The following is a 20,690-nucleotide window of genomic DNA, read 5'->3' on the forward strand; positions in this document are numbered from 1 at the left end:
TCCGAGAGTTAAGCATCCTGTGAGCTACCCAGTTCTTCCTCACACCACCACAGACAATACCCACTCGTGCCTCGTAGACACCTACACTCTGTTCGGTGCCCCAGGAAGTGTCTGACTTTAGGCTTGTCAGGACCTCTAACTTCAACTACCACTGTCTGGTCTCCTCAGCTCTCATTCCAGCACTTGTTCCTTCCAGGTCTCTGAGTACTCCCTCCCCATTGGGTTCTTTGCTCCTCTACTAACCTCCCTCAGACATGATTAATCCCACTGTTGGTGGAACTCTTGGTTCATGGTCAGTCAAGTCTCTGGCATTCTTACCCTTACACAGGGTAGTCCCTCCACCTTCAGGGTTCAGTCCAGACCTGCCTCCTTCCTGTGGACACAACTTCCATGTCACACCTGTCAGGTGGAGCTGCCCATTCTCTCGCATTCTGGGTGATGTAGGGGTAGAGGCAGGAGAGTTATCTTAGTTCTTACTCTCCTACTTCCTGACCAGTAGTCTTCTGTCTGTTTAGATGGAAACCTGAATGGTGAAGGGAAGAGAATGTTCCTTTCCCAGAGAAAGATAGCAGTGAGTACCAAGGACCTGAGGAAGGAGACTGACCTCAATCTAAATCCTTTTTATGCCCTTTTACAGCTGTCTCCTACCACCTTCTTAGTCATGCCCCCTCACTCATGAGGGACATCAGAGCCTAGGTCACTGTGCATCTTTCTATCCCTAACCCTACTTATCCTGCCCCATCTTGAATCATTTCTATGTCAATGTAGACGATGCCTTCAGAAATACTGTTCTAAGGTCCTGGACCACCAAAAACATCTCAAACAAGGCCTGGCTCATAAATGGTTCATCCAACAATTGTTGGAGGAGTAAATAAATAAACTCTAATATACCACATCATACTCTTATTTCCACTAAACCTACTCTTTGACTTTATGGACAGTGTCCATTCCTTGGCAGTTAAATGAAACCCCAACAATGGTAACAAGTGAAAATTAATGTGGTGCTTAGTTCAGTGCCCAACATAGGTCTTCTTCATGCATTATTTGTTTTAACCCATATGGCTGATATTCTCATTACTTCCACCATACAGTTTGGGAACTAGCTTCTAGTCCAGCCTCCATCCAAGGGACACTTACTCATTCTTTTTTTTTTTTCTTCAAGATTTATTTATTTACTTGTGAGAAAGTACATATGGGAGAGAAAGTGAGAGGAGTGGATGGACAGGGAGAGAGTCTTTAGGCAGACTCTGAACACAGAACCTGATGTGGGGCTCAATCCCACTACCTTGAGATACGACCTGAGCCAAAACCAAGAGTCCACTGTTCAACCAACTACACCACCCAGGCGCCCCTACACTTACCCATTCTTTAGCAACAACTTCCTATCGTCTCCCCTCAGCCTCCATTGTCCCCACCCTGAAAATCACCTCAATCTTTTATCAGTTTAATAGCTCATTTCTCTACTCCTACTGGTTCAAGGCTTAGCTCTGCTGAACTGAAGAGGGAAAAAAAAATGCAGATTGGTTCCCAGCATTTATGGTCTCTGTGTGACACAAAATTTTACATGTCAGCTTGGTTAGGCTACAGGTACCTAGGTATATAATTGAATACTAACCTAGGTGTGGCTGTAAAGGTATTTTGCAGATGTGACTAATATCTGTAATCAGTTGACTTTAAGTAAAGATGGTTTTTATCAGTAATGTTGGTAAGTTTCATTCAATCAGTGGGAATGCTTTAAAAGCAAAGCTGAGGTTTCCCTGAAGAAGAAGAAATTCTGCCTCAGGATAACATCTATTCCTGTCTGAGACTTTTCCTTCTATAGGCATGCCCTACAGATTTCAGACGTGCCAATTTCCACAGCTGCATAAATCAACTCATTGAAATAAATCCGTATGTGTACACACACACATCCATGTCTACCCTACTGGTTCTGGTTCTCTGGAGAACCTTGACAGAGTTTCCAGCCTCAGTTGGGCCTCCAATATCTTTTAACAGTTCTTTTTATCATCCCTGGTCACCTACGCCTCTCATTCCTCAAACCCTCAATTAGTTAATTCTTTAAGCTCCTCACTCTGCCCTACTCTCTTTCAGCAGGCCACTTTATTTTTTTACTTCATGAAGACAATGAAGGCTGATAGGTCTGAACTTCAAATTCCAACCTCACACGTATAAAAGTCTCTCTGCTTGCAGTCACCCTGGCCCTTTTCTCTCAGCACTGACCGTAATTCCCAGAAGGGACATCCACAGGTACTGTGTGACATTACTTCTCTCCTCACCACAAGAGGGGATGCCCAATCCTTGTGAAACTAAACTAGACATTAGTTATTTTTCCCAGCACAGTGTTTTTCCCTCCTTTGGAAGAATCATTTCTCCCTTTCCATTTGGATCGGTCAAGGTTGCTACCTTGCTACCTCAATCCCAGGACCATGAGATGAAAAGTAGCTCAGGTTGAGTCCTTCATCATACACTGCATGTCCCTTAACAAGTGACTGGTCTACAAGATTGGCATAGGATGCAAACTGGGCCAAACAGGGCCATTTTCAGTAGTGTTTTTATACTGAACGATGGACGGGAAGTCTTAGTCCTCAGGCCTCACTCTGAGCTGTAAGGATGTGAGTTTATATCTACCAGGGGCCCTATAAACCATACCATGATGAACATAAGTTTAACAGATGGGCAAAGGGGAGGAAGGAAAGAGATTCTTGATCATATTGTTTGAGTCTCGGAAATCCCTTTGGGGAGCTCTATCCTTGGACTTCCCAGTTCAGTGAGCCAATACACATGATTCCTAATTTAATCTGTGCATCTGTCACTTGCATACCAAAGTCTTGAATACTATAGGAATAGATTTTCAAGAAATTTGGAACAAGAACCCTAAAAGACTCTACCAGTCATCTGGGGAGACCTGGGGCCAGAATCAATGACATGTCACATGTTTTAACAATATGGTAAAGAGTACTGCTGAGTCTGCAGTCCCAACAAGCAGACACCAGAGCCTAGCTCTGTAGGACCACCAGCCTGCAGTAAACAACTCTAGTCCTGAGGGGGTCAGATGGACACCAGGCATCTACTAACCACCAGGGCTGTGATTTTCCACACCAAAGTCAAGACCTGTTCTACCAGAGGTGAAAGGGAACAGGGGCTGGTACTTAGAGCCATTGGAGGGGATAGGGATGGGAGCGAGGGATCGGGGAAAATCAGCCTTTTGGGGCACCTGGACAGCTCAGTCAGTTAAGCGTCTCACTCTTGATTTTAGCTCAGGTCATGATCTCAGGGTAATGGGATCGAGCCCCGAGTCAGGCTCTGTGCTCAGTGTGTAGTCTACTTGAGCCTGTCTCTCTCCTCCCTCTCCCTCTGCCCTTTCCCCAACTCATGTGGGCGCGTGTGTGCGAGCACTCTCGAAATAAATAAAATCTTGTAAAAAATAAAAAAAAAGCCAGCATTAAAACTTGTGGATATTTTAACTCAAAAATTTTCATAGATCATATAATTTTTATTCTTTATTTTTTTTTAAGATTTACTTATTTATTTGAGAGAGAGAGAGAGACCAGTGAGATCAGGACCTGAGCTGAAATGAAAAATCAGATGCCTAATGGAATGAGTCACCCAGGTGCCCCCAGATCATAACACTTTAATAAGAGCTTGTTTTACTATAGTTTTCTAAGATGTTACCACTGGGGGAAATCAGATTAGGGGTATAGGGATCTCTGTATTATTTCCTACGAATGTATCTACAACGATCTCCCATAGAAGGGGACATACAAACAAGAACCAGTTGTAATAGAACAAAAGTGGAAAAAGCAGGAAAACATCTTGTATTTCTATTTCATTTAATGGCACCAACTGCTATCACATGAGCCTACTTAGAATCTTCAGTCTATCTTGTCCTCTTACTCTCCCTATCCTCTTTGCTCTGTCCCTAACCCTGTCAATTTCACTTCTAACATCTCTCTGAACTGTCCTCCCACTACTATTGCCATATTCACTTCCTTCCTTCAAGCTCATCTTCTACCACTCACACGGTTGTGACAATGCATTTGTGGATCCCTCCCCCCGCCCTTTCCTCTAAATACCAGAATTATCTTTCCCAAACACAATCTTATCAGGTCACACTGATTAAAGTCCCCCAGCAGCTCCCTACTGCCAAGATCACAAACACAGTTACTAACGTGTCCATCTATCTTTGTATATTTATCTACATTCTTACCGGTATTTGATGTGTTCTTTCCTCCTGGGAAAGATTATCCAGCAAGATCCAGTTCGAAATGCCCATTCTACTGTTAAGCCTTCCTGGCACCCTCAGGCAAAATTAGATGCTGTCTCTAATCTCTGGACAGTTATGTTTTTATGATTATTGGTGCAGAGATTGCTTTTCCTCCATTCCCAGTGAAGTGCCTGGAACACAGTAGGTGCCATGAATAGTTTGTTGAATGGCTGGTGTCAGGAAGAAGCTCTAAAACATTTAAGAACACCATTGACCAAAATACCAAGGGTTTGCTGAGTACCCTCACTTGCTCTCTCTCGCTCGCTCGCTCTCTCTCTCTCTTTTTTTCATTATAATATTACACACTGGGGTAGTATTCTAATCGGCAGGCATCTAACTTCATTACGAAAAAAATGAGAAGTGTCACTCTTTGTAAATTTTCCTTTATGTCAATTTGATTGAACACGTGCATTTTAACATTAAGGCACATGCAACAACTTCGTATTTTAAGTCCCTTTACAAACACTACTGCAAGAATCAATTCCTTTAAAAGAAATACTGCTTATCCTGTGGGGAGCCATAGAGGGAGGGTGTAATATATTTGGTTGGTCTGATTTATTGGGTGTTTTGTCTAGCAGTGCTTCTCAAACTAATTAAACTGTATACAAATTAACTGGGGAATCTTGCTAATAGGATGATGTTGATTCAGGAGATGTGGGGTGATTTCATGGTTCTACTCATCTAACAAGCTCCTAGGTGAGGCTGATACCAGGGGCCCCTGGGCCATGCTGTGAGTAGTGAGGCTCTACAGGGCCTCCATGATAGAAGTGGCAGCTCCAGGGCCCCCAAACATGAAAGCAAGGCATAGATAGTAGGACAGTTTCTCTTTTCATCCAGAGACCCATACAGATATCTCCAGTTACATGCCATCATTTAGCTAGTTAGAAGACAGAAGAAATCATATTCTTAGCCTGGTACACTTTAATATGATCTAAATTCTAAAATTTTACCATCTGATATAAAATGCTACACAAGAATATGCCAATTAAAATGGCCCTTTCTTTAAAAATACTGGTGCTGAAGGCCAACTTATAGCTTGCTTTAGGAACTGCTAAATGCCTAATTAACAATGATTTAAGTGGCATTTTTCAGCTGTTTCCCTTTGAAATTTCAGAGACTGAGGTTGATTGCTTTCTTGAGGTGGGTGGGCATCGGTTATAGATTTGGATTTTTATTTATTCTTAGTTTTCCAGAATGAAGTGAAAATTACATCGAAACACCCTTGGCTCTGAGGAAATTTTCTTTTAAGCTAGAAAACTGAACACTACAAAGCCCATGTTTTTTCAGAGACTTCAAATTAGTCTTAACAGGAACAGGAGTCCCAAATGTTAACAGCTGTAAGCACAGAAAGATAATAGAAATCAAACTATGAATTGCACCAGAAATTAAATGTAAAATGTAGAATGAGCTGAAGTATCCATTCATGACACTTAGTTCAATAAAATACACACATACCAGACACCAGTAAATACGGCAACGTAGATGTATTTACTGGTATAGATATTTAAGTTGTATTAAGTGAAGAAATCAGATTTGATTACATTTAGTATGATCCTATTTCTGGGAAAAAGTATAAAATGTATGCTAGAGTAACACTCTAACTTATGAACATTAGGATTTTTGGTAATGGTATTATAGAATAGGTTATATTGTATATTACATATATAATAGAATAGGTTATATTATATAATATATATTATAAAATAGGTTATATTATGTATTGTGTATCTATCTATCTATATAATAGAATAGGTTTCTTTTTTCCAAAGTCAGCATTTTTTAAAATCTTATCTATAATGGGCCTAAGTTCACATATCCCTAGACTAAACAAGAATGCAAAGTTCAAATGCTAGAAAATAGCATCTTTGTTTATTGTGGAAAAATATAAATATAGGAATATATATATATATATATATATATCTTTGCATTCTTTGAACTTTGCATATACAAATACATAGAGAGAGAGAGAAAGAGAGAACATGAGAGGACAAGATAGATTGACTATAAATATAAATATAGGTCCTAAAGCTGACCAGGGGTTTATTTAATGTATTAGTGGAGAGTAGTAAATGCTCAACACCACTTGGCATCAGGGAAATACAAATCAGAACCACAATGAAATAACACTTCACACTGGTCAGAATGGCTGAAATTAACAAGTCAGGAAACTGCAGGTATTGGCGAGTGTGTGGAGAAAGGGGAGTCCTCTTGCACTGTACAAAGCTGCTACAGCCACTCTGGAAAACAGTATGGGGTTTCCTCAAAAAATTAAAAATACAAACCACTCTACAACCTAGTGACTACACTATTAATCATTTACCCAAAGGATACAAAACTACAAAAGGATACAAATCACAAAAGTGATTCAGAGGGGCACTTCACCCCAATGTTTATAGCAACAATGTCCCCAACAGCCCACATATGGAAAGAGCCCCAAATGTCTGTTAACAAATGATGAATGGATCATGAAAATGTATATATCTACACATCTATATGTACACATATAGATGTGTAGATATGTACAGTGAAATATTACTCGGTGATCAAAAAATTGAAATCTTACCATTTGCAACAACATGATGGAACTAGAACGTATTATACTAAGTGAAATAAGTCAATCAGAGAAAGACATCATATTATCTCACTCATATGTAGAATTTAAGAAACAAAACAGAGGATCATAGGGGAAGGGAGGGAAAAAGAAAATAAGATGATATCAGGGAGGGAGACATACCATAAGAGACCATTAATATAGGAATCAAACTGAGGGTTGCTGGAGGGGAGGTGATGGAGGCATGATAACTGGGTGATGGGCATTAAGGAGGGCATGTGATGTAATGAGCTCTGGGCGTTATATACAACTGATGATTCACTGAAATCTACCTCTGAAATTAAGAATACACTGTATGTTAATTAATGGAATTTTAATAAAAATTTTAAAAGATTTTATTTATTGGGTGGGGCAGGGCAGAGGGAGTGGGAGAGAGAGAATCCTCAAGCAGACTCCCCAGTGAGCAGGGAGCCAGATGCAGGGCTCAATCCCAGGAACCTGAAATCATGACCTGAGCTGAAATCAAGAGTTGGCTGCTTAACCGACTGAACCACCCAGGAACCCAACATTGAACCTGTCTTTCCTTATGATCCCTGTCATGAATGAACAAATAGGAGTTCTGAGACTTGCCACCCAAACTAGGTAAATTTCTAATGTTACAGAAAAGTAAATACTTCTATGGCAATTCTGACAGATTTGAAGCTCTGGATCAAGGCCTTGAGGGGTGTTGAATTCCTCAGGCTTGCTATCATCCATTTGTTCCACACAAACTATGGTCTTTCCCTCCTTACTTGAGTTGTGTGTTAGGTGTGGCAACTGGAGTTCATAGAGGAGCCGGTGGGTGATTTACAGGCCAGAGGCTCTTAATCTGGCCTCCATGGATCAGGTGCAGGGGAGAGGTCTATGAATTGCACCAGAAATTAAATGTAAAATACTATACATCTATGTGTACTTATGATTTGTAGAAATCAGAATCCACGTTCTTCATCAGATTCCTGAAGTGTAAAGTGCCTTAAAAAGTATCACGAATCACTGATGTGCCACTTTTCACAAGCAGGAAAAAAGTTTCAGCATACCTATGTTTCTTATTTGTATAATAAGAAATATAAAATTATTTTATGTAGCCAAGTCAAACACACAAAACTAAACAAGACCTCACAGAACAGGAAAGGAAAAACCAAAACCTCTAAAGGACAAAAAATCCATTCTCTTGTTACTTGTTGCAAATCGGACCCCTGCCTTCTCAGTAACTTGCCTTAGTTGTTTAGGGGAAAAAAATCTCAGTAATAAATATAAGTCGAATGGCTCCCCCAAATTTTGTTACAAAGTGCTCTGATGTATTTGCCACATCTAATTTTCTTTTCTCTCTTTTCTTGCAGGCATCTTCTGGGGTGTTTCTCAAACTTCAAGCTTGCCCGGAATAATCCACAAGGCATATTAACCACACAGATTCTTGGGTCCTACCCCCAGAGGTCTGGAGTGTGTCCCAATGAGTGACTTTTTTTTTTTACAAGCTTCCTAAATGATTCTGAGGCAGGTGGTCTTCCCACCATATGTGGCGGAGAACAGGCTTAATAAAAACCTTGCTTCCATTGCAAAAAGTCCCTTCTGGATGGACTGCAATTACCTTTCCCTCAAGTATAAGCCACCTTCCCTTCTGACTCTGGGAGGTCTGGTCTTCTAAACTGTCCTTTTCCATTACTAGATTGGGTAGTGTCACCTGTCCCAGCCCGTCCAAGCTTCCCAGGCTGTGTCTGCATGAATGGCCTTTACATGGGCTACACCAAAGTGAACCAGAAACAATATGCATCCTCATCAGAGACAGTACTTAACACATTGATTAGACATTGAACATAGACAGGGACAGGGACTAATGACTCTAATGAATGAGCACTTTAATTCAGTCTAATAAAGGTGACAATCAGAGGTGTGATCAAGTCCCAACTAATGAGTCTTCTAATTGAGCGTCACGGCTACATTTGGTTTGGTTTTAAATCATTACCCAGAATCTTCTTAAGAGTGTAAGTTATGTGCAGATGCTAAAACCAGAAGCCCAGGTTTCTATGTTATTCTATTACTGCCTTCCCTAGTAAAAACTGGGAAGAATAGCTCAGAATTTTTCTTTCTATGGTTGATAGTCCAATCATTTGTTTCCCAAGCTCACAGTGAAGACTAATGAGAAAATTTCACCAACAAATTTGAACTCTTGAAGGGAAAGTCTGTATAGAATTCTAAGGAGTTTTAATTAGCATGCAGTTAAACCTCATTAATTTGGATTCCACAAACATAAAATTTGTTATAATTTGTTCAAAAAAAAAAGACCCGCAGTAAAGTTGGTCTTTGTGGTACAAAGAGAGGCCTTTTTAAGTAAATTAATGAGATAAATAAAACTACTCAGGAAACATTTAATCATCATCATTACTGTTTTGGAGCTGAAAAGAAGCTTGGAGATCATTCAGCTGAGGTGACTGATTCTCAGTTGCATGCACAGTAAACAAAACCAGCCCTTAAGTCTCCTCTCTTCCAGTCCAACTCTCTCATTATCCTAGTGATTATGGTTGATAATATTTCTATTAGATGTATATATTATTATACTCAATAAATATTAGCTAGCTACCAAGAACCCAGATTTTCTTCTGGAGTACTTAGTGGCATAAGGGTTACCGAATCCATTTGAGTTTTCTTTTTGCAAATTCACCCTCCCTTTCTACAATACAGGTAATAACCCTGGTTATACTAGTCACATAACCCTTAAACTTAACTGCAGCTCATCAAAGTGGTTCCATTTTATAGTAGGGAAGGTTCTTGAATCATGTTGACTCTATGAAGGTATGAACTGGATGTGTTTCACCCTGCATGGTATCTTAGGTTCTTCTGGAGATGTGGAAAACATTACTGTTGAAATCTTTCATAAGGAAAATATAACACTCATGGCACTCATGGCATAACACTCATGGCACTCACAACAGTTTCAAGGGTTCAAGTAGATGCTAAGAAGTGTAGAAGAGGGCATTCCCCAGAAGGCAAGTGGCCTGGATACCAGGATGGCCCATAAGGTGCATTGGTCTGGAGTATTCCCTGGTCTGGGATGTGGTCCTCAGCCTTCCAGACTCAAAACCCGGGTTATTACAGGCAGATCAGATCCCTATCTTGAAGGTGGGGATAAAGAACTTCCATCAGCTAAGTTCAGAGCTGCTGAGTCATGAAATCTTGTATGTAAATATATTAATTAAAATGGCAATCAGATTCCAAGTCTCATACTGGTAGAGCCTATCATTCGATTCTAAATTATATGGGAGTCAAAACTAACCAGCAGATTGCTCAGTGATATGAAACCAGAGTAAGAGTAATTCGTAATACATTTCAATGGCATGTCCACAACAGAGATGGAGTGGACATATTACCCGCCTACTTCACATCCAACCTCTCCTCCTTCTTGTCAGCACTTCTACCCTGTGGAGCTGCAAACAAATATGTTTAATGGAATTCACCCCAGTTAAAAGGCAGGGTTCTTACTGGCTTAAGCCAATTAGCACACAGCACTCTTCTTGCTCACGTAATTGGACATGAGGTTGGTATGGAATCAAAACTTGCCCAATCAGTGAATCTCAAGAATTTTTACTTTTTTATGGAGAAAATACATGCTTTCCGTCTACCACATCACCTGTTCATGATGGTGTGCGGCTGAACATAAAAGTAAATTCAACTATACAATGATTTAAATAAATTAGGTGTCTTCCTCCTATCTTTGCCCCTCCAATAAGTAATAAAAAGAAAAGTAGTTGTAAGTAACCACTGTCCTTTGTTCAGTCTTAAAAAAGTCAGAACTAACGTTTTATCAGTTGTCCTGGCCTTTCCCTCATGAGCATAAGATGACTTCTGCAGATTCAGAAATGATGACCATTCTCAGACAGTAGGATGGAAGAAGGTAAAAGGAAGAAGAGCACTTGGAAAGCCAGAAAACCTTTAAAGAAAGAATTAGTAGACTTACACTTGTGTCTCATTGGCTATGTCACATAGTCATCCCTAGATGCTAGGAAGTTTAGAAAATGTAGTATTTTAGCTGAGTCATTGCAAGAACAGATGTTCATGTTAGTTAGGAAGTAAATTAAAGTGTGTGATGGATAACATCATGTAGATCTTTGTGAATAAAGATTGAGAAATCTTGTAAATTCTTTGACATGTAAATAATTACAATAGCAATAATAATAGAAGAAACATTTTTCTTCCAAGATATGATGCTGTGATTAGCTTTGTGTGATCTACTGGGCTCTGATTTCAGATAGAGGAATGGAAGCAGTGGGGGGGGGGGGGTCATAGGAGTGGGTAATGAAGAATCAGCATCCTCTTACAAGGTCTTCAGGTATGAGTGAGCTATGAGTCATCTGAATCTTCCCAAGTGTCTCCATTTCAATTCTCAGGGATCCATTTTCCCTTCTCCATGCCCTAGCTTTCACTTACAGGACTTAGCAAGTCTGTGAATTCAGTCTATATTGTAATTCAATAAGGCATAGTACCAGAACACATGTTTGATGCCCAGTTTCATCAACTCTGTGTCCTGATACTATGCCTTGGGGTGATATTCTTTTAGGACAGCATAGAAAATTCCCTTGTCAGGCACCTGGGTGGCTCAGAGGGTTGAGTCTGCCTTTGGCTCAGGACATGATCCCAGGGTCGTGGGATCGAGCCTCTGCATCGGGTTCCCTGCTGAGAGGGGAGTCTGCTGCTCCTTCTTTCTCTGCCCCTCCCCTCTATTTGTGGACATTCTCTCTCTCCAATAAATATATAAAATCTTTTTTAAAAAAAAGGAAAGAAAATTCCCGTCTTCTGAACCAAGAATTGAAATCCTTGAGCCTATTTTCTTTTTATTTAAGTTCTCTAGCATGAGTTCACATAGCCAGTGCCACCACATTTCTTTGAAATATTATATAGCAGCAGCCACTTGAGCCCACCAGTTAACCATAGCCAATATTTAAAGAAAATATTTCACTGCATATTTAAATCCAACTAGATTAAATAACTAATCCCAGATTCCTATTTTCTTGACAGTCTGCTATATGAAAACATTTCAGGCACCAATTATAGACTTAGTTGCAAAAACAGAATCTACTTTAACCAGGCTAAGTAGAAAGAAATTAACAAAAGATATCAGATAGCTCACAGAATTGCTAGAGGGCCTGGAAACCAGCGTGGATGCTGCGGATCCAGAAACATCTCAGCTAGGAAAAAACACTCAACCACATCACACACTGACAACGGTCCTCATTACGTGACACTAACACTACTTGGTTCTAGATCCTAGAAACTCTGTCAACCACCTCAGAAGAACCACACCCATGTAGAAATATTTCTACCATGTAGAAACATGCATGTGAAAAAACATAGAGCCTCCAATATTGCTGTTGGTAAATACCTTAGGAACATGAAAAAAGTCAACTTTAGATTAAAGTGGATATTGAGGAAGGCTGAGCACAAACAGAAAGAAACTGAGTCTTTGAAATAACTGTGAGCTAGTAGATCAAAGCCACTGGAAAACCCATTCTACCTTAGATTTTCCAGGGAGGTGAGTGAATGGATTTGTTACTAGTTATGTCATTTTACATTGGATGTTTAACATGGGGTCCTAATCCATTTAAGAGAAACACTTATCATGCAAACACAAAGATCATGTCTTTGAGCTAGGGCACTCTTTTCCCTGCATAGTGCTTGAATGTTGAATGGACACTTCTAACTTGTAGCTTACCAGGTTTCTATCTTCTCTTCCATAGGTGGGCTGATCTCAATGATACAATGTTAAATATGAAATGAAAATTTGAAGTCTAGATAATCTTGGAAATATGAGAAGATAAAAGACCTTAAGTCACAAAAGGGACATACTTGGTTATTAAAGAATATGACAAAGAGGGGCACCTGGGTGGCTCAGTGGGATAAAGCCTCTGCCTTTGGCTCAGGTCATGATCTCGGGGTCCTGGGATCAAGCCCCGCATTGGGCTCTCTGCTCAGCAGGGAGCCTGCTTCCTCCTCTCTCTCTCTGCCTGCCTCTCTGCCTACTTGTGATCTCTGTCAGTCAAATAAATAAATAAAATCTTTAAAAAAAAAACGAATATGACAAAGATACTCAGACCAAAAATGAAACAAACAATAGTGAAATACTATCTGCATAACATACGACAAAGGGTTGACATCCCTAAGATGCAATGTTTCTACAAGTTAATTAAAATAAAATAAATGAATAAATAACTACTTAACAGTAAAAAAGGCAAAGCACATGAACAGGTAAGCAGTCAAAGACTGCACTCAAATGTACATTAAATGTCAGAGAACACTCCCAAACTCACTAGTAGTTAGCAACAAGAAATCAGTTCTCACCAAAATTTCACGATATTTAAAAAATGAGCACATTCGGGGAAGATGAACAATCATGAACATGACCAACACATTACCGGTAGGAACACAGTCAGTCCTTATGATTCGTGGATTTTTGTATTTACAAATTCACCTACTCCCTGAAATTTATTTGTAACCTCAAAAATCAATACTTGCAGTCATTTTTTTCAGTCACTTGTGGTCATTCATGGATATGTGCAGAATGGTGAAAAATTTGAGTCATTCACTGGGCACATTTCCAGCTGAGGTTAAATAAGGTAATCTTCCTCTTTCCCATTTCAGCCCTCACACCATAAACAAGTGTCCTTTTTGCCATCTATTTAGTGCATGTTTTCTGCATTTTTTTAATTGATTTTGTTGTTTTAAATGGCCTCCAAGCATGGTGCTGAAGTGCCGTCCAATGTTGCTTAGCACAAGAAGGATGTGATGTGCTTTTTTGCTAGATCAGCTTTAATGATGCTTGAATTATAGTGCTGTTGGTTGTGAGTTGAACGTTAATGAATCAATAACAAAGAAAAAATATGCTGTCTTTAAACAGAAACACACATAAAACAAGCCTATGCCTTGATTGGTTGATGAAAATGTTGGAACCAGAGGCTCACAGGAACCTAACCTTGCATTTCCTCTAATGATTTAGCATTCACTACTGCAGTGTTCACGATGACTTTATAGGATATAATTAAGTGGAAAGCTAATCAACTCTAATTTGCCTCAAGCTTTTAAGAAATTAATGTTATAATACTCATAATAGTAACAGTGAATATAGTTTTGGACCCAAAAATACTGATTACACAAATCTATTACCCCAAAATAAAGATAATGTTTAAAATGGCAATAAAACACGTAACAACATTAGGAAGTTCCCTGAATATTCACTGATGGAGAAATGCTTGAATATCTGAACATATCCATACCATGAGAAATTATACAACAAGTCTAAGGAAAAAATGAATAAAATTTTAAAAATATCTATCAATCTGTGTCTATATCTATATCTATCTTCAGAGGTTTTTTTTCAACTTTCCCTTATGGTATTGATTAACTATGATTAGGTGGAGTTTATCATCCATTGACCTGGATTTCTAAGCAAACTGACACATACATATTTGTGTGTGTGTGTGTGTGTGTGTGTGTGTGTGTGTACTTTTTTTAAACCTGGAGAGTTTTCTATTATGACTTGAGAAATATAAATTTCAAAACGATATGTGTAATAGGACCCAGCTGATAAAAATAAACAACAGAAGCAAAAATAAAAACCCTCCAATGACTGTATATATCTTTGAACAGGTAATGCAGAGAATGAAGTGGAAGGGAGCTCACCCAGCTACTAACATTGTTACCTCAGGGTAGAAGAAACAGAAGAGTCAGGTAAGATTTGCTTTTTTCAATCACATATGCATTCTCAGTTACAATGAACACATTTTAAAAAAATATTTATTTATTTACCTGAGAGAGAGAGAGAGAGCACACATGTGTGTGAGTTGGGGCAGGGGAGGGAAGAGGGGGAGAGAGAATTTCCAAGCAGACTCCCCACTGAGTGCAGAACCTGATGTGAGACTTGATCCCATAACCCTGAGATCATGACCTGAGTTGAAACCAAGAGTCGGATGCTTAACTGAATGAGCCACCCAGGTGCCCCACACATTTTTTTTTTTTAATTTAAGGAGAAAATATAAAAAAAAGAATATTCATTGGATGTGACTAAACAATATGCCATTTCTTTGACCCTTCCCCCAAATTTCCAGTGTTTGTGTGATATAGCTCCAAAATCTGTGTTTTCACAGGCACTTCAGGAGATTTCTAGAGGGGCTGGTGATCTTCTCACCACACCGAGAAACTCAGCTCTGGGCTAAATTTGCTCTCCTGTCCAGTATTCCCCAGGAAAGACCACTGATGAGGCTGGCTGTTTCAACTAAATGCGACCATCACCCAGTCCCATGAGGTAGCTCCCACACCACCTCACCTTGATGGGAGCTTTGGTTGCTCTCATAGTCTTCAGCCATGCATTGCTGGAAACTCTGTTTCTTTCCCGCCACAGATAGCTAAAGGCATCTGTTGTGTGTCCACTTCCCTCATTTAAACCTCTGAGAGCACCTTGATTTTCCTATCTTCAAGATGTTAGAGGGAGGGGCCTGCTACCAGCCCTTGAACCAGTAACTTTTTCATTTTTTTCACAAGATCCATAGTAGGAGAAGCCATTGCTATACAATGAAACCCGTGTCTCCTAGGTGCCCATTTTCCTATGCTGAAGGAAGGACTTGGCTGTCTTTACCACAAAATCAAAGTTCTTTCTTTCTTTTCTACATTTGCAAACTGCACGTTTCTTCCCTCCAAAAACAAATATATTCTCATTTTTTATAATTACTGAAGGGAATTGTGACCTTGTTGCCCACTGTAAAAATTCAGTGTTTCATGAAAGGCACAGAAAGAGGGAAGCAAAAAGAGGAAAGCATGAGATGAGGCATAACCAGAGAGGGAGAGAGAGGTGGGGGCCATGGAGGGGGGCTTGAAGCCTGATTAGCTCTTCAATATTATTTTTACAAATTCACTATTTCAATTCAACTGTTGCCAGTCAGCAAGTATCATGTTGAACTTACTTTAATTACTGTTTCCTTAGTATAAAATTGTGAGACCTGCAATTTAATGTGTACTTTCCTTTATGTGTTAGTGAAATGATCTTTAAATATCTTATTACATTTCATAGTTAAAGAGCCTGCAAAGAAATTTACCCTATATGGAAGAATTCTGCTCTCCCCCACAATGACAAGATTGATAACTCCTTGCGTTGGAGCCATGTCTTACATTTGTTTTCTTGTCCCGGCAGTAGCTATTAGGAGGACTTAGGATAAATGGCAAAGCCTGCTTGCTTTGAATACATCTGTGTTCTCTTCGTAATATACATGACATCTTTGCATTTATAGAGAGCATGATCTGACAACCAAAATATTGGACAGGACCCAGTGAGGTTAGCTCAACTAAAGGCTGGCTCTACTCTGTTCGGAGTCAGGCATGTGCCTTACCTCATGAGGCTCTGAGGTTATCACTCCATCTCTCTGAAATGAAAATGCCACCTCCATGGAACAAACTAGAATTGTAGTTCATGTGATTCTCTAGAGAGAATTTGGCTACAATGCACAAGGTAAAATGTATGCTCATCTGCACTGTTTATCCTGAGATCTTTTGATGGTAGAATGGATATTGAGGGGAATACAGTACTATTACAATACCTAAGATGCTTTCTGTCCTTCAGAAGCTAAGGAAGTGCTGGGAAGAGCTCCAGAAGATCTGTGAAGTTGACAGAGGAGCACAGCATTCCCTTTCTATCTTAAGAAGGCTGCCTAGAGAAGGAAGAAATGATTAGCCACCTCTGATGCTGAAAGCAGCAATGGCGGCGACAAGTTGCAGAGTCTGACAGTGAAATGAGTAACAAAGATTAAAACTGGAACTTCCCCTGGTCATTGTAATCCGGAACTCATTTGAGGGAGGGCTTCATGGTGTACTGGTGAGAGCCCTAGACTAGATGATAGAATAACTCTGCTCAGTTGGGGCTCTACCTCTTGTAAGTCAGGTGACGCCATGCAAATCATTTCTCAAATCTCATTTTTTCTATCTATAAAATGGGAATAATTTTGATATATGCTCTTCATGCCTCAAGGCAGGATCGTTTTCTTCTACCCTTAACTGTTTCCTTCCCTACCTGCTTTCTGAAAAAGGACTGTACCTACATGTTCTTCTGGATACTATAGGTATAATTAAATTATTACGGTATCAGTTGCTACTTAATTTCTTATTTTCTGCTAACATTTGCAAGTGTCAGAGGTAATAACAAGATGGCAGCCAGATGCTTGTGTTATTTCTCAGTAACCTTTCAGAAAGTTAGCTCACGGGGCTCCTGGGTGTCTCAGTGGGTTAAAGCCTCTACCTTTGGCTCAGGTCATGATCCCAGGGTCCTGGTATAGAGCCTGCTTCCTCCTCTCTCTCTGCCTGCTTCTCTGCCTACTTGTGATCTCCATCTGTCAAATAAATAAATAGAATCTTAAAAAAAAAAGAAAGCTCACATATGATTCTTATGGCTAACTTCTAAATATAATAGTTATATTATATATGTATATAACTATTATATTATGTATATAACTATTATATATTATATATAATATAATATTAAATATATAAATATATATTAAATATAAATATAAAATATATGTAATAATATATTTATACATAAATGTTTATATATTTCTAAAATATATTTATATATTACTATTTATATATATTTTGATACTAATATGTATAAAATATATATTTCATACACATGTATAAAATATATTTTATATATAAATATAATATATATCTATAATATATAAATATATAATATATATTTATTTATATGTGTGTATATATAAAATACAAACATATTTAGGAAGTAGCCACAAGATACATAGATATAAATGTATGTATATGTGAACTTTTAAACAGTGTTTTGTTTTGTTTCCAGCTAAGTGAAAGTCTCCATTATACCTTACCCAAAGGAACTCGATGTTAACTCAAAAATACATGAAAGAAAAGTAGCTGCTCCATTCCCCTAAATAAACCAGCTCCAGTGGTAGTGCCAGATGAGCCAATATCCCACCCAGAATTAGCTTTACCTTTAAGAACCACCTCCTGAGCACCATGACTTACAGTCTCAAGGAGGAAGTCAGGTCACCAGGAAAAAGTCATACATAACATACTCAGTGTTAAATAATAAAATAGTGTCAAATTAAAACAAAGTCACACTTAGACAAGGAAAGACTATTTATTTATTTTTTATAGTTTGTTTCCATTTTTATTTTGATCTGTCTTATCTCTCTTGAGACTCTTGATGCAACAAAAAGATTAAATTAAAAGATGACATCACTTTGATCTTCTCCCTTTGAAAGCTTAACTGTCCTTGGTAGTTTAATATACAGATATGTTAGGGTAGAGTTTTATAGATGCATTGTTGGAGGTATTTTCTGCCTCCCATAACTGCATTTCCATGTGTGCCTAGCTGTGTTTTGGGTGTGTCTTTTGAATAATGAAGAAAGTTGTGGAGGTAGTGCCTACAGTGCACAGTGCAAAGCCAGCCCAACTCCTGGGCAGAAGCCCCCTGCAGAGCCCAGAGCCCCTGTGGTCAGGAAGGCGCCTCCCCCTGCCCCCACCATAATACTGCTCCAGGGGCCGGTGACCAGGATCCCCACCCAGGTGGCACCTGCCCAGTGTTCTGCCCAAGATGAGCCCAGCTGCTGCCTGGGGGAGACTGTGCCATTGTGACAAAGGTTAGGCATGTGGTTCCCTCACTGCTGGCTGTGAGTCCAGAAGGACTTCCCGGTTGGCCAAGCTTGATCTTGCTTCTCCAGGGTCTTCCCAGCACTCAGCTAGCTTCTGAACCAGAGGCAGCAGGTGTGATGCAATATTGCTCACACGCCCGCTCAGTAAGTCATTCCAGTCTGAGACTTTATTTTAAAAGAGTTCAGAAGGGGAGGGGCATTAGTGCAATAGGGGCAATGCTCTGACCGTAAGATCTCTAAGCCTCTGCCTCATCAAAAGTCAGGCAGAAAAGGCTTCCCTTTTAATCGGGAGGAATAAACAGGGCTGGGAGGAGTGGGCGTAGGGAGGTAAGCAGGTGGCATGATCTGACAGTTGGACAGGAAAGGTTTTCTTGGCAGCCAGCAGATTCTCAGGAAACATCATTAAGGAGGGATTATTCCTTATTCCAAAATTTGCAGACCTCAGGGGTGAGCAGAGGCCTCTGGGCTTAACTAAAGTTTGGTCAAGTCAAATTAGCAGGCATTTTATCCAGGCTGATCAGTGGGGCACCTTCACTAATCATTTATGAGACAAAGAATGGGAGTTTGGAGTGTCTGCATCTGGCCTTGTCACAGGTAAACACATAGGTCATTTATGAGTCTTACATGAGTCACATGGGGGAGGTGAGTCTGCAGTAAGCTGTTTCCTAGTACACAAACGGATGGAGGACATTTCTTAATCATCAGGATGAGTATATTTCTTAATCATCACTGCTTTCCAGAAGCATAGGGCTCAGGTGAAATTCAACATTGTCAATAGTCAAAGAGAAATTTCCATTTAACTCCCTAATTGCTGATGTTTATGAATAAGCCCTCACCTACCTGGAATCATTTGCCCTCTATATTCAAGACAATGGCAGCTGCCAATATATTATGGTTTTGATATTAATCTCAAAGTATGTCCTCACACACCATTACTCAAGATGTTGTGACAATTTGATGATGATGCAAATGTCTTTGGGAAGAAGAGCCTACTTTCCCATTAGATAGTGTTGTTTCCTGGGGTGTCTCACAGGACTCTCTGGCCAGCTTGGGTGGACAACATAACAGAGTGCAATCTGAGATGGGAAAGAGAAGTGTATGTGACTCAACCTTTAAGGGCACCTTTCTTGACCCATTCCAGAAGCTCCTGGGAGTAACATCAAAGATAGACTCATATGAAGTCTTGAGTAGCCATCCTGCCTATTTCATAGCTTCCAAGGGAACATCTACAGGAGTAGTGGTAAGAATCGGGAAAGCAGCCCAAAGATGCTAAGACTATTTCTCTCCCAGGAAGAAGCCTACTTAGCTACAGAGCTCACAAGTAAGCCCTTAGGGTTAACTCAAGAAATTAGAGAATAATCCAGGGGAATGCTGGTCTCACTAGCTCTGGCTTCCTGTCCACTCCTACCCACTTCAGTCCTTCATCCAGGTAATGGAGTATAATGAGGCTTTACACCTGATAGTAGGGATTTAAAAAGGAATATATGGTCAAGTACCTATGCACAAGTACTTTCGCACAAGACAAAAAAGTGGTTATATTGTGGGTTTGTGTCTGAGAAAAGGACTAGAGAATCACTCCTAGATGCCCTGTCCTAATTTGGAGGTCTTCTTGTATTTTCCAAAATTAAGAACAGTGACAAACCAATACTGAGAAACAAACATTGATAAAGCATAGAGGGAGAGATATCACAGAAAGGAAGAACACAGAACTGTAATAATTTATTAAATCTCTGATGTTTCCCTGGAGAATTTCCAAATGTAACATGCCTGCCAATTTTTAAAAAAATCTCCACCGCATAGAGCTACCCACAGCATCTATTCACAGCTCCCACTGACAAAAACACTACCTTCATGGCTCCATATAAATCACAACACAATCTGCTTCCAGTTTCCCCCTTTCCCTCCTCCCTGATGAAATTGTTGGCAGCCAACACAGGCAATCAGTGAGGTCAGCTTGGCTGAACTGAGTCTTTGATTAAGTTATTGATATGAATATAAGACCAGACAGCTAATCATGGGTACTCAGCATAATTACCATCATCATCTCCCCAAAGCAATTGCCCAGTGATTCATGTCTTAGGAGTCTTGGTGGAGAGCCCTCAAAATGGACATAAAAGGAGTGGTGTGCAGTTGAATTGTCTGGGGGTTGCTGTTCATTGGTCCCAGCTATTTTTATTTT

The 20,690-nt window shown here is 39.7% G+C and overlaps 1 protein-coding gene and 1 long non-coding RNA gene across 9 annotated transcripts in view; both read right to left on the reverse strand.

Moving 5' to 3' along the window:
• RGS6 (regulator of G protein signaling 6) overlaps nt 1–20,690 on the reverse strand; it is a 550,737-nt gene that overhangs the window by 263,641 nt on the left and 266,406 nt on the right. The window lies entirely within an intron of this gene.
• Nucleotides 3,875–5,626, reverse strand: LOC116591800. The gene is made up of 2 exons (XR_004286167.1): nt 4,611–5,626; nt 3,875–4,532 (listed from the first exon to the last, which is right to left on the reverse strand). It is a non-coding gene; the product is annotated as an uncharacterized LOC116591800 (long non-coding RNA).

This window comes from Mustela erminea, chromosome 5 (assembly GCF_009829155.1).
Source record: "Mustela erminea isolate mMusErm1 chromosome 5, mMusErm1.Pri, whole genome shotgun sequence".
NCBI lineage: Eukaryota > Metazoa > Chordata > Mammalia > Carnivora > Mustelidae > Mustela > Mustela erminea.